This window comes from Falco rusticolus, chromosome 5 (assembly GCF_015220075.1).
Source record: "Falco rusticolus isolate bFalRus1 chromosome 5, bFalRus1.pri, whole genome shotgun sequence".
In the NCBI taxonomy this organism is placed as follows: Eukaryota; Metazoa; Chordata; class Aves; order Falconiformes; family Falconidae; genus Falco; species Falco rusticolus.
Genome location: NC_051191.1, coordinates 43,015,851 through 43,030,227, shown reverse-complemented (window position 1 = coordinate 43,030,227; position 14,377 = coordinate 43,015,851). Strand labels below are relative to the sequence as shown.

The 14,377-nt window shown below is 41.8% G+C and overlaps 1 long non-coding RNA gene across 2 annotated transcripts; it reads right to left on the bottom strand.

Moving 5' to 3' along the window:
• Nucleotides 1-3,561: 3,561 nt before the first annotated feature.
• On the bottom strand, nt 3,562-13,313 carry LOC119149310. 2 transcript variants are annotated; one of them, XR_005104648.1, is made up of 4 exons: nt 5,447-13,313; nt 4,742-4,819; nt 4,234-4,445; nt 3,562-3,985 (listed from the first exon to the last, which is right to left on the bottom strand). It is a non-coding gene; the product is annotated as an uncharacterized LOC119149310 (long non-coding RNA). The 2 variants fall into 2 exon arrangements; XR_005104647.1 differs by lacking the exon at nt 4,234-4,445 and having other exon boundaries at nt 5,447-13,311.
• Nucleotides 13,314-14,377: the final 1,064 nt, after the last annotated feature.

Here is a 14,377-nt window from a genome sequence, read left to right as displayed (position 1 = left end):
GTGTTATCAAAGGGCCAGATGCTCTGCAGCCGCTTTGTGGATGGGTCTGTTCCCAGGCACTGGACCCGCACACAGGCTGCTGTTTTCCTTGCGTTGCCCACACAACAGCAGGAGGCAATGACAACCAGTGAAATGTAACAATATAAAGCAAGCAGACACGGCATCACTAGAAATTCTACATCACACAAGGCAATATGTCTACATTTGTACTCTGCACAGTTTTGGACAGAGGAAACATCCTATGTGATTAGCATTTTATATATGAGTAAAAGCATATTTAACAAATGAAACATTTAATAGGTTCATGAAAAAGCATGGGAATTTGCTGTGAGCCAGACTGAAATAATCTTTATGATTCTTTTTATATATGCTGTTCTCTAGGTACAGTTCAAGATTTATCTCCATTTTGATTTTAAATCCTTAATTTTAAGGGAGGCAAGTAACCACCCTAGAGAAAAAAAAAAGAAAATCCCAGCTGCTGTTTTGAGCTATATGCCTTCAACACGGCTACTTGCTTCCTTACAAAAAACTTTACGGAATGTAGCTGAGTTTGTAATTTGATACCAGCTTTTTTTAAGATGAACTTTTCATGCAAAATTCCAATAAAACTGATAAAATAATTTGAAGATATTTATATTTTCTTGCAAAGCTTCCGAGTCAGAGAAAAAGTGGGTTTAGGAAAAATACCTTGGTAGTTTGAGACTCTCCAGCATCTAGGGCCAATTCAAGGGACAATGACTATCTCATTTTGGAGGTTTATGGTCAACTCAAAATTTGTTACTTAAGCTTTGGGATGGCTCTAAAACCCAGACAGGAGAGTAAGTTTGACAAGTGCACAAAAACTGTATTCCTGATTCAAACACAAACAAAACCATATATTCAGACCTTGTGCAGTAAAACTGGATTCTCAGGGGTATTCACATGGCTACCTTCCTCTCTAGGCATCCAGATTCACTTCTGCTGTCATGGAGGTTTTCAAGAATATTGTCCTGCTGTTACCATGTCATACACAGCGAGGCCTATGTTTTCATCATGCATCATGCAGAAAACTGCTGAAATGATAACACTGCTTAATAAATTACCTGAAGATCCAGTGCAATGCAAAGCAGGAAGGCCTTTAAGTAAGACAGAATACCTGGATGCCATCAGTAGGACTTACCCTACCGTTTCAGAACACTTTAAGCAGTAAGTTATTAGACATTACTGGGTCTCCCTCTCTCCTTTTGCACTACTGAGAGGAAAATTTGGCTTAAGTATCTAGTTCCAATAGAGGATATGAATAGAAAAGATAATTGGTATGACTCGTCTGGCAGATGTCCACTTCTACACTATTGTCTGCAGACTCATGATATCCTAGCTGTCTGTACACGTGGATGCATTCTAGACTACAATAAAACCTGTGGTTAGCTTTCCGTGTGAAATATTTTTCTTTTTTCTTTCCCCTCTAGCACAAAAATCAGGTATTTTTCTGTTTGCCGAAGCAAACTTCTTAATCAGTCTGGCATGCTGCCTGGTTGAGACTGTTCGGAAGGTGCGGGACAACCATGGGTCTGACAGATCACTTCATGGCTGTGGCCTGAGGATTAATCATGCAGAGTGGTCATTTGGTGAGACAGGGAAGCTTTTCACACTTGATGGATCTGGGCCAGGCTGAAGGAAGCAAAAGCTGAGGGGGAACCAGATATGATTGATTTAGAATCCCACGTTACAGTTAGGAGATTATGATGCTAGTGACAAATTCCTTGTGCATTTGCCAGCATTTCTGCATCAGGACAAAGAGCAGTGAATGGCAAGTTACCACTGTTTTATAGACAAGGTCTCTGATCTTCCTTATGAGGAAGGAAATTTTCATAAGTCTATTTGGCACTTGTACCAGTGCTACAGCACAGGGATAGATCAGCAAAGAAACCATACCTGCACGTAAGTACCTGCTCTCCTGTACATGGATCGGTTAGCCCAGAGTATTACCTGGCCCTGGCTAAGCAGTTGCAAAGCCAGATGTCAATGGAGGTTTGTGATGCTTGCCTGGCATGAAGGGACATCTAACAGCAGAGAACTGAGAATATTCAGCTCTGCCTTTGGCACTTGGGGAGTGATGGCAGAATGCACACTCAGAGAGATGCGAGGACACTGTCCCACAATCACCTGGAAGCCCACAGAGCAGAACCAGTATGTTTGACTATGTGGCACCCTACATGGTGTCTGTGGAGCTGTAGGTTGCTGCATGAAGCAAAGTTGAAGAGGAGACCGATAGAGTGTTCATCATACATACCCATTAAAAAAAGCTACAGAGGCAATATGGGAGCAGGAAAGAGGGATCAGGAAAATAAGGTATGTTGAACATTTAGATATACGCCAATTGTCACAGATAATCACCTGCAAGCTCCTACACTATTTTGCAGATCATGTCTCACCACCATCAAGAGCTGAGCCTGTGCTGCCTTTCACTGCTCAGAGCCCTGCCTTTGGTATTACCTCTACCAATCACATAAATAATCTTCCTAATGCATTTACAGCCTATCTATGCTCATCATCACTATAAGTACATACTCCTGATGTTCCTGGTTTGCCTCTCCTTCCATTTCTCATGTCTAAATCTAGCCTTTTAATTCCGTCTACTAAATCTTCCTGCTGCCATACCGAGCACCTAGAGCAGTGTTTGGCTTTTGACACATTTCTTTCCTCAGAGGGCTTCTCCTCTGAAGCAAAGTCTATTACCCCTGACAAAAGCCATAGTCCGTAATTTCACACTGAATGGCGATATAACAGCATATCCCCTCCCTGACCAGCTCCCACATCAGGGCTTTTCTCAAAAACAGCAAAAAATATGGTGGGCAGGAAACCTGAGCCTGGTTCCCTTTAATCTAAGCCTTCTGCAAGTCACAGTACTCCACAATATAGTGAGGGAAAGCTAGTTTTCAAAACTTTCTGTATTCACCTCTTTCTGCAAACAGCATACCAGATGAATAACAGATGAGGTGGGAACATATCCAATAGCTGAACAGTCTAATAAGTAAATAAGAAGGCACATGCTTGCAAACATCTCTCTGTCACTGCAAACAAATCCTACTTGCAGAAGGTCAGCTCCCCCTCATGCCTAAACACAGTACCTTTCTCTGTAGCAGTGTAGGACTCTGCTCATCAACCTGACCAGCTTTCTTATGTCAGCACCAGGTGTCTCCCTGGGGATCCTGGGTGGTGAAGTTAGGCAGAGAACTTCACCCAGGAGTAAGTCACCTAAATACCTTTTAAGGATCTATTCTTAAAGAACTACATCACACTTGGCTGCAGGCAAAGGAATTACACTTGAAACCTTGATTTCAGAGAAAACTAAGACATTTTCATGTAAATCAGCATATAATTGTTCCAACAGATATTGTATTTGGGGAACAAAAGTGACAGGCATACGTGAGCAGCTGTCACACACTCTTATGTTCAACCCCCCTTCCCCATGCCCTTTCCCCAAAGACTTCACTAACCACTATGCACTGTCAGAGCTGTCTGAAAATACATCTCCTGAATATAACAAGCAGACATATGACAAATCAGCCTCAGTGGAGGTTATTTTCTTTGTTGCTGCTTTTATTTGTGAAAATTCTCAGCTTTTAAACTCTGTACAGACTTTGTGACCTGGAGGCAGAGGAGAGATGGTAATGGAGTAGGTCAGCTCTTCTGTTTGTTGCTTTTAAGGAAAAGTTCTAGTGCTTATTGAACGGATGAATTCTGGTTGCCTATGGATTTTCATCTTGTGGTTGATTGCAAACTCTGATTAAAGCTTCTCCCAGGGAAGGGGCACTTACAAGAGCCCTCTCCAGGGTGGGTCCTCTAATATATGAGCTCACACTTCAGCCTTTCCTTCAGTCAGGGCACTTCAACAGTCTCCAGTCTGTCTGGCTGGCTATTTCCACAGGATTTATAAGAATATAATTATCTTCTGGTTCATTTAATTCATCTTTCATTCATCCAACAAATTCAAAAGTTATTGCTGGCAAACAGAAAAGCACAGCGTGATTATATGAGACTGGGCTAAAAACCACCACAGGCCTTCCCTCCTTCCCTCTCTCTCATGCACTCGTGCACACACACACGCGCGCACACACACAAAGAAGGAACAAAATGTGTAAAAATGCTGTAACATACACAAGGAAAGAAATCAAACCTAACAGGGCAGGCGCTCCCCCACCTGTACGCTCACCCCTGAACTGCAATGATTTCTGAAGATTTCCTACCAACCTGCAGGCTGGTGGGAATTGCTTCTGCTGCTGCTTCCCACCCGGTGACTGCCTCCCTGCTGTCCCTGAGTGAGGGAAGCATCTCCACTGCAAACAAGACATCCACTACAACCATGGCTGGGGCAAGCTCAGCTGCCACCAACAGCAGCCAGCCCTTAAGGCCAGACCCGCAAAGCTGAAGGATCTTCCTATCAGGAAAAATAACACTGTGACCTGGGAAAAGATAAAGAGGACCCCAGAAAGATTCACTTTACCTTCCCTTGTTTCTTTCTGGTCCGCGTCATCGTAGCTTTGTGCGGAGCCAGAAATGGAATTCATCTTTTTAAACTAAATGTCTTCATTTCTCACCATAAAAACAGGTCAAGCACAAATCTAAAAGATGTTCCTTCAACACATTTTCTGCCATAAATCTAGCTGGTGTTCCACTGTTTGTTGCTGCAGTGTCTACTAATCTATTCAATCTCTTTATCACAAGGAATTTTGTTACAGTCCCATTAGTAATTACTCACAAGTTTTAGAGTGCTGTCTCCATCCAGTGGTGAAACGTTAAAATGCTGTTTTCCTGCAGTTTCAGTTTTTCAGACTTTCTGCAAAGCATCAAATTCATTAAGTCCTGATTTTAAATTGCACAATTAGTAACTGGATAACTACATTGAAACACCCTATATGAGACCTAAAAACGCCCATTCCATCTGTAACAAATATGTGGTATTTTTAATCTAAAAATCTCCTCAGAAAATGCTGTGTGTTTTAATTCTTATCCCCCTTCACTCTTCATCTTTCCCTTTGAAAGCTGATCCTCTTCTGCCGATGTAACTGTGTCTGGAGACACGAAAGCAGAGTCTCACCCACCTCCCTCTCCCTTTCCTCCTCCAGTTTAATCCAGCTGCATCAATAACCTCCTCTTTGCTAATGTAAGAGAAGAGCGCTTCTGGCACTTCACATTTTTCAGACCTGGCAGCAGCAGAATGCCACTACAGAGAGTGTGGGGTTAGACAAAGTAATGCGGCTTCACCAGCAAAGGCTCAGTAATTAGTTAAGCTCCTGGTTCATTACCTTTCTTATGCGGTGTTGATTTTAGCCACCATGGACAGAAAAGAACAAAATGCAGGCAGAGTTGGCTATCAGTACCCGAAGGCATGCCAGATTTATTCCTCACTGTAGCAGTGCTTTCAGAGTCTTTCAGAGACAGGATGCCCTAGCTTGACTCTTACCTTGCCCTCCAGGAATATGTTCTTGTTTCCCCTTCTCTGTTTTTGGCGTGGCCTCAGCAATCATTTGTTCCCAGGTTCTCCTCACAAAGAAGAGAAAAAATGATGTCATCTCAGTAGGGCAAGGTGTGAAAGGTTAATTCAGATGATAAATGGTCTGTGCCAGGCTCTCAGCAATGTTACATTGACCTGCTTTTTGTTTTGTTTTGTTTTCCCTAATTGCTTTCAAGTATGCCAAGGTCTGGCTGATCTCCAGAAATCAGGAGCAGAAAAACAGGACAACCCCATTTCTAACCCACCTCCTTGGACTACACTCAAGGCAGCGCTGGCACAGTTCAGGCTGGGGGTCTTTATATTCTGAGCGTGCTGCTGAAGCCTGTGCAGATGCACTGTATGTTCTCTCTGTGTGTGAAGCTGCAGTAAGGGATTGGGAAGAAATCAATTTTTTCAGTGTTACCTTTCAGCATTTTAAATCCATGTATGGTCCATTCTCTTTTGAAAGTATTGCAGCTCTGAAGTTGATAAAAAAGAGTTGGCAGTAAAGCTGTGCCTGAGATGTTTGAAGAGTTTGCTGCTGAATGCTCTGTTGCTAATTCCATCGGCTGCCAGGTCATACCCTTGATTCCATAAAGTTTTGAAGTTAGTCTTGCCAGGAAGTTCAGGAGTGTTTGGACCAGCTCCTTGTTTTGGATCGCTTCCTAGGTTACAACCTTAGCAAACAATTCAATGCATTCAAATGGTCCTTCTAAACCAAACAGGACTGGCAAGCTACCAGGAGCACACAAAGTTATGTGTGAAAATACACTGAGAATCTAGGTTTAATCTCTCATTAGTCCGGAGTGCAAATCCGGAAGTACTGAGGATAATTCTCCTTTCATTGTTGAAGTGCTAAGGAAAGCTATTAATTTTTATAGAAGGAAATTACCTCCCTTAGGAAAAGCATTAGTTTATAATAAAACTACGAATTAAACAATCTGTCTTTTCATCTCACACAGAATTATTTAAAAGAGATAATTCAGATTTTCTCCAAGTCTCTGAGACTTTTTCCTATCTCTTCCTAGCCAGCTCTACACCCACATACACCACCTACCATGCTCAGGCTCCATTGTCAAGGAAAGCATTCAGGCTGGACTTGGCTGGTTTTGCTGGCTCTTTGAAGAAGATGCTGAAGGACATCTTCATACCTTAAACAGCCAGATGAGGGCACCTGAGAGCGGTCTCCTCTGCTAAGGAGACGTTCTGCAAGTCCAGCAACTTGGTCCCAGTGCTAAGGGACCAAACCTGCCCTGAGACAGGGCCTCCTGCCCCCACTGCTGTTTAGGTGGATCCCACATGAACTGTGCTGCCTCAAAAGCATGCTTCTTTTTCCACTAAAAGACAATCAGAAAGGAGACAAAATTACTATCCTTACCATTCAAAGACAGAAGTATGGTGCCAAGGAGGTGGTTTAACTATTAATCTGAGAGCTACCAGCAAGTGCAGGCAGAACACAGGCTCCTTCCTTCCTGGACAGTTTGTATTCAGTGGGGATGTGATGTCAGGCTGTAGCCCCTCCTCATCTCATTTACTGCTACCCTCATCTCCATTTTACATCTTCTTTAACCGATATATTTTCCTAAAACCTTGCTGTTAAGAGGTACTTGTAATCACCTACCTGTCTTTCCAGACAATTACAGTGTTACAAAGATACACACTCCTGTTGAGGAGACAGGAACTGACTATGATATTCAGCTAATTTATCAGTTCCCAGCCTTGCTCCCTGTGACTCACAAATTTTCTGGCCCCATCAGCCTGCAATGACCTGAGAGTTCTCCACCATACTTTACATGGAAGTAACTCCGACCAATTTACAATGCCCCTGAGAAAAGGCCCTGAACTGCCCAAACTCTCATATAAGTCATTCATTGTATTTAAATCCTCTGGCACATGGAATTGAATAATCATGTACCCCTTGCCCAAGGAAAGAAAAACTAGATCATAGCAGTCTTTTCATGAAAAGCTTCCACTGTCTGTTAAACTAAACCAAGTCAAGGCAGCCACCACTCATTTCTTCGCTGTGACTGAAGAGTTTCTGAACACCCACCCCTATGACCAACCTTGCAGGGCTTTTCTTAAATCCTACCAGTCTTGTTCTGAGTAACCAGAAGAACTGGCAGTGACCACAAACAACTGGATCCTTGCCTAGTTTGTTTCTCAGTCATCTCTCTTGCTCAATCACACAAATAGCTCCAGGCTCAAGGACAAGTAGAGTTGAAAAGGTTACTTACCTACACCCAGCACGCAGAGACTGTTTACTCAAACTCTTTCCAGCCACCTTCCTAATCCCTACTAGGGAACCCCTCCAAGAGCCAGTGTTGATTATTTTCCTCCCATAGTCCACATGATGACAGGTTGAGTCTTTTTAAAAGGCGGTAAAGAGCAAGTAATAGCAATGCCAAATGAACTTCCAAAGAGTCTCTTCCTTAGAGCCAAGAATCTCTCCCTTGGAGCTGACTGCATATCTAAAGCAAAGTTTGCTGTCTGTTTTCCAGGTCTTTACTGTGTCACTGTGCTGTTCTGTCTGAGTAAAAACATTCTAAGCCCTTCCAGTATATCATTAGCTACAGGGCTGGTAAACATTGACTCCCCTTCTGTGCCTAGAGGATTAACTTCTTACAACTGCAGCTTGTGATAAATAACTGAACCTTGAGGGGGGGAAAAAAATCTATTGTCAGAAATCCTTCCTGACACAGCATTATTGCACTGGGAGCTGGGATTTCTCCACCTCTGTTCCACCATTCTTAGGTTAGGACATATCTGTGACTCTGGGAACTCAGTTCACTCTTGCTTTGCTGCTCTCAAAACAAACACTAATTCTGGATGGCAAGGAGGACAGGACACCCTTTGATATGACTGTGCTCCCCGTATCTCACAGCTATGTATGGCTGTATCTGTGCTTACAGTTCGGTGTCACAGAGGTACAGACTCGGGAGAGCACACTGTTGCACAGTAACAGCAGCACAAGATAACTCTGAGTGTGTATCCATGTTTGTGTATGAGTTCGTGTAAGAGCAAGAAAAAAAGAGGGGACGATCTCAGGTGTCCCTGAGCAATCAGTCCCCAGTCTTTATAAAACTAACCAAGTAGAAGAGAAGATCATTTACAAAAGTAGATCGGAACCCAAGGTATCTTTTCTGAGAAGCATTTTTATCCATGTGTTTGGCTTTTCAGGGAGAATACAATATGCATGTAATTCTAAGAGATACACACGGTAAAGACTTCTGAAAATATCTTACTACTTACTAACTGAGGAAGCTGCAGTCCATCCTAACTGCTGGCCTCTCCAAACTAGCTGAACTTGTTCTACGTAAGTAATAGTCCACTGACCAAACCTTCTCCATGACAGTCTGACTTCACAAGCTAGGACCTGGGTGTCAAATCGGCGCATGATATGTAACAAATCTCTGTTCTGGATTTTCTATACTCCTGCATATATATTTTCATAGCAAACTGTAAAAAAAAGATGTGGAATGCAAATAAGACTCAATTTCTTATACTGTTCCTTTAAATATATCTGCCTTTCTTTTCTCTTGATCTAATTACTTAATTCTCTCTTTAATTCTGATCTGTATAATTCAGATTGTATCACTTCCAGTTATCCATTTATTTTACAATCTAGCTCTCAGAAGAGCAGGCACAGTAGTCTAGCTTGTAAGAAATTACTAACATGGGTGAACAAGAGAACAACTGAAGTTCTTTGTTCTAATAAAGAACATTAACAACATTAATGAATAACACTAAGCATGCAGTCAGAATTTGTCCTGAAAAACCACAGTACAGAAAAAATCAGGAGTAACAGGAGACAGAACTGTATCTGCACAGAGAACATTACACCGAGCTGAGCAGGAATGCACCAGCAAGACCACACTTGCTAGAAGACATACCAACCAGCTAGAGGGCGATCACAAAAAGCAACAGAATGATTAACAAACTTAAATATAGTATGGGATTGTAAGAGTCTTAAAACATCAGAATGTCTGCACTATCTCAAATCTAGTACTCTTGTCTCCAACCGTTCCAGTACATGAACACCTAGGAAGATTAGCACAGGGTAAGCACATCTGGTGGTTTTCCCTTCTGCTCCCCCCACAGCTCCAAATATTTTCTGCTCAGGGAATTCCTGAGCTTGAAGAGATTTATCTGTTTATTAAACCCCAACAGAAAACTCTTCCAAGATTTGTTCCGTTTCACCTTGAATCTGTCTCATAGTCTTGTCAGCACCCTATTTTTTTGCACATTCTATAAGTCTACCATCTCTTGCATGACAAACTGCTTATTTTCCTGGAACTGAATGGTCCTTGTAGCCCAAAAGACAGTGAACAGTCAACCCCTACCCATTATCTCATTACTACTGACGACTGCAGGTGTCTGCATACCCCCTGCCACTTCTCAAGGCTGAAGAATGCTAATCTGCTCTAGTGAATCCTCCTGTGCAAACCCTTCCATCTCATTATCCTTGCTGTCATTTTCCAAATCCCTTCCAGTTCTAATACGGTATCTTGAAAGTAAGGGGGTCAGAGCTGCCCACAGTAGTCAAGGGACAGGTAAACCATGGATTTATAAGGTGGCGTAACAATGTTCTCTTTGTTGTTTACTCCTTCCTAAAATGTGGTTTGCTTTGGTTATTGCCCCTAAGCACAGAGCTGATGTTTTCCTGGACCTGTTCCCTACAGCTACAAGGTCTTGTCAATGGTAACGGTCACATCTAGGCCTAATATTTTTCATTTTACCCCTTGACCATCACTTCACATTCATCTGCTTTGAATTCCATTTGCCACTAATTGTTCAATCATCCAAGCTGCTCAAAAGTTTCTCAAAAACACTCATAAGTAGTGAAGCATCAGAATTACTTGCCATATAATAAATACAAGATAAATCTGACGCAGTATCACTAATGTTTTGCTTCAGTGTGTTACGAAAGCCACACTTGAGAACCCTGCACAGGAAAATACCTCAAATAATTTTTCCACAATTGTATCTGCCTTAAATGGCAAATCTTGTTCTTTTCTTCTTTCAAGTTTTTAGTATTGGTTTATGTCCACTTCCACTTCATACAGCTCTACAGCTCAGTTGAGCAACTATGAAGGTTTTGTTCCCTAGGACAGCACTATTCCACAGGAAGTTACAATAGTCACTGATACTGCTAATTTACTTCTACAAGAAATAATTGTGAAGATATCACTCTTATAGCTGTTCTTTCATATTTTTACTGCAACAAAATTTTGAGGACTATTTTTTTCCCCTTTTACAACAGTTCTTTGTAACGGTTCCGGCAAGAAGAAACATAATGTCTACAGAAAGAACAGCATGTCAATTGATTTCTGAAAACAAAAACAAACAAAAAAAACCAAACCAAAACAACCATCTTTCTGAGGCAAAATAATCTCCCAGGCAGCATTTTGGGTACATGTTTGCTTGCTGTTTTTTGAGATTTGAAATGGAGTAAAACCTTCAAGCATGTTCAGAGGAAACAAGTCTCTATTTCTAAAATATGTTAGGTGATGAATACATTTTCTGAGCCTAATTTGTATATTTATTTGCCTTGAAAAGAATTGTATGGCTTACAAAAACGCACTAAAGGATGGCTTGTTGTTTATTTCATAGAGTACGTTTCTGTGGTCCTTAGGCTTTATGGACAGCAAATAAACAGATTTATGATATTGTTACAATAGACTGTGGTTCTCATGAGGTGTGACAGCTGTTATTTTATAGTACTTAAGTCAGTGTGAAGTGACAGTCAGCCACCTACTGGAAATGGCACATACAGGCATAAATGATGTATATCCACATGATTCCTGCAGCATGTAAATGCAATAATGCAGCCATATTCCCTCTCTCAAATGCACTCCCCTTGGCACATCACGACCAATTACTGGGCAGCTGTGATGCTCTGTGCCAAACAGCCCACTCTCCACACCTACTCGTTATTTATGGCACAATCCACCCTTTTTCAAACATATCGTCTTGTTGAATTTGCATTTTTTTCGTCAGCATCCTTTTTAATCCACAGATGTGAAAATAACCACGTTTATCTTCTTCATTAAAGATTCACATGTGAAAAAATACACTACTATCAACATAAAACAGAGGTAGTTCCTGATCCACCTTCATCACAACAGAAGAAAGATGTTTTGATAGAAGTTCTGCATACACAGAACATGTTTTGTAACAGCCAAAACCATTACCTGATGCAGCATGTTAATTTGACACTGATTCAGGAGGCAGGAACTGACCGAGTAGAGTCAAAATAACTTCATTATAAGGGTACAATATCAGAAGCCAAGAAACCTGGCCTCTCTTCATGGCTCTATCTCAGATTATTTATGTAACCATGGGTAAATCAGGTCAGGGTTCAAACACATCTAATAAGTTACTGTGGGCCTAAGCAGCAATAACTCACAGTTAACTACTTGCATTCTCATAGCCAGTGAAGGACACGTAAGTTGATCCAAATACCTTGGACGTGGGCAGACATAAAACAGGACTTAGAAAAAGTTAATAAAACTCAGCTGACAAGGGGATAACTTCACGAAGTGCCATATGTTGCTTTTGTCAGGTGCCCATAAGCTGAAATAAATCCTTGTTTTTAAGCAAGTGTAAAACTACCTGTGAAGGTCTAAGTGCTCCAGCCACCTCCTTCCAGCATCTCTTACAGATCCTTGGTTATTTATCATGTGTTAAAAGTTGTTTCCATCAACACAGAAGAAATCTTGTAAGAGAAAACAGTTAGCCTGCTCAAGTTAGTAGTCTACAGGCTCACCAAAGTAGGTGTTTTTGTTTTGGTTTGGAGCAAGGTTGGAGATTTGTTTTTATTTTTAACCTTCAAGGTTATCATGCAACAGGCTGATCAAAAGTAAATTCACTCTGCCAGGTCAATTTTTTTTTTTTTTTTAAAACATTTGTAGGTTAAATTTATATCAGCAGATTTTCAGTAAGATCTCATCTGTCAGCACCTGTCCCGCTTTATGTGAGATTGGTTATCATTTGTCCTCCCACAGACAGAATAAAAGGAGAAAACCAGTACAAAACTCCATGCTGTGTACTTCGCTAACTTAACAGGATATGGAGAAAGACAGGCTGGAGGAAATTAGATTGCTGAAAAGGATTTTACCATTTGAAAAAAAGTCGTTGGGTTGCAAAATGTTTTTTGTATGCACAGACTAAAATGAACTGACAGAGACTTGCAAAGCAAGTAGAAGTATAATAACTATAGTCATTGCCAAATGGGAAAACTAGAAGGACTGGAACAGAGTATCATCAAAAGGAGAAAAAACACAGGTGGAGAGGGGTATAAGAAGAGGAGACAATGTGTTTCTTGATTTTAATAACACTTCTACCAACAAGCCACAAGCTCTGCATTCAGCTCCTAGCAGAAGCAAGCTATGCTCCACCTACACAGGTACTTATTTCACTTATTTGTACACAAGTGATAACATCTGCATGCTGATCTCGGCAACACATGGAGCACTCCATCTGCCCCGCCTCCCCACCTGTCTCCAAGTCTGAGCGACCAAGAGGTAGCAGAACCATCAACCCCAGCATGGGTTAGCTGCTTGACAGGCCAAAGACCCCTATTAAAACAACTTTCATGTCACCAATGTACATGTTAAATCACAAAGCCTGAATCAAAATCATTGTTCGTATTCATTAAGGAATTTGGGCAGAACAGAGAGTAATTTTCTTCCTCAGCTGGAGCTCTGCATGCTCAGCATTACCATCGTGGCATTTCAGTGGGTTCCCCTATTCAGCCAGGTGGAGTCTGGTGAACACTGCCCCATGACAGCCATTTCAGCTCTGCTTTATAATTTGAGTTCTCTGAAGTGCCTATTGTTGCACGGCAGAAGAGAAAGGTATGTTACTCCTGCCCTGTGGGCATAATACACAAATTTTCATTAGATCACTACCCAAAATCCTGCACATTCAAGGCTAAAAAGATCTTGTAAGTGCCAGGTGCTAAAGTGAAGTGGATTAAAGTCAAGTGGGACCCTTCAGACAAGGCTCACTTCATCTTTCCTATTTCACATTTAGCATATTCACTTCCATGCCAGCAGGAGATGAAGGCAGTATCATCAACAGCTAACCATCTAAAATGTCTTCTCTCACATCTAGATAAAATTCTAGTAACACAGGGTCTAACAAGAGGGTTCAACTTAAAACTGGAAACTAGTTTCAGAAGACAGCAACACAAGTATAGCACCAGGGTCAGCTGATGTGGACTACTCAACATACTGTGCTTCTAGAGCAGGTTGACCCCATCCACACTGAAGAGTAGATGTTCTGGACTCTGAAACAACACCCTTACCTCCGCACCCAGATCAGGCTGTGGACACCATCCTGCAGCTCATCTATATTACAGTACATCTGCAGCATCCCTGAAGTTACTCCAGGACTCACAGCTACATGTACTGTCTGCCCCACAGTTCATGTTATTAAAACCAACTTCCATTTCGCATCACAGGAGATCCATGTTTTGGAAACCAAGCTACAGGACGAGTGCTTATATCACCTAGATCTTCCACAATTCCTGATCTTTCTTTGGAGCCAAGCCAATTCCCCACCACCACCACACACTCCCTAGTCAGGCAGCCATACCTGGAGAACAGAGGGCCACATAAATACTTCATCTAGGTCCTGAAACAGGAACAATTATTTTCATCCTGACTACTTCCTGGAGAAGCCCCCGGGTAGAGGTTGCCATCCTCATGCAGTGAGGAGTGCTGTGAGGCATAAGGAGCTGGGTGAACCGTAACACCAAAGCAATCATTGCAAACATTATTTCATCCAGTTCCTCTGCATCCAGCCCGTAACTGTCTCTGCTTGTGCTCCTGGCTCCCAGATGTATGCTAGCCACAATTCTTCACCTTAGGACTTGGGACATTACAGCCCCACAAGATG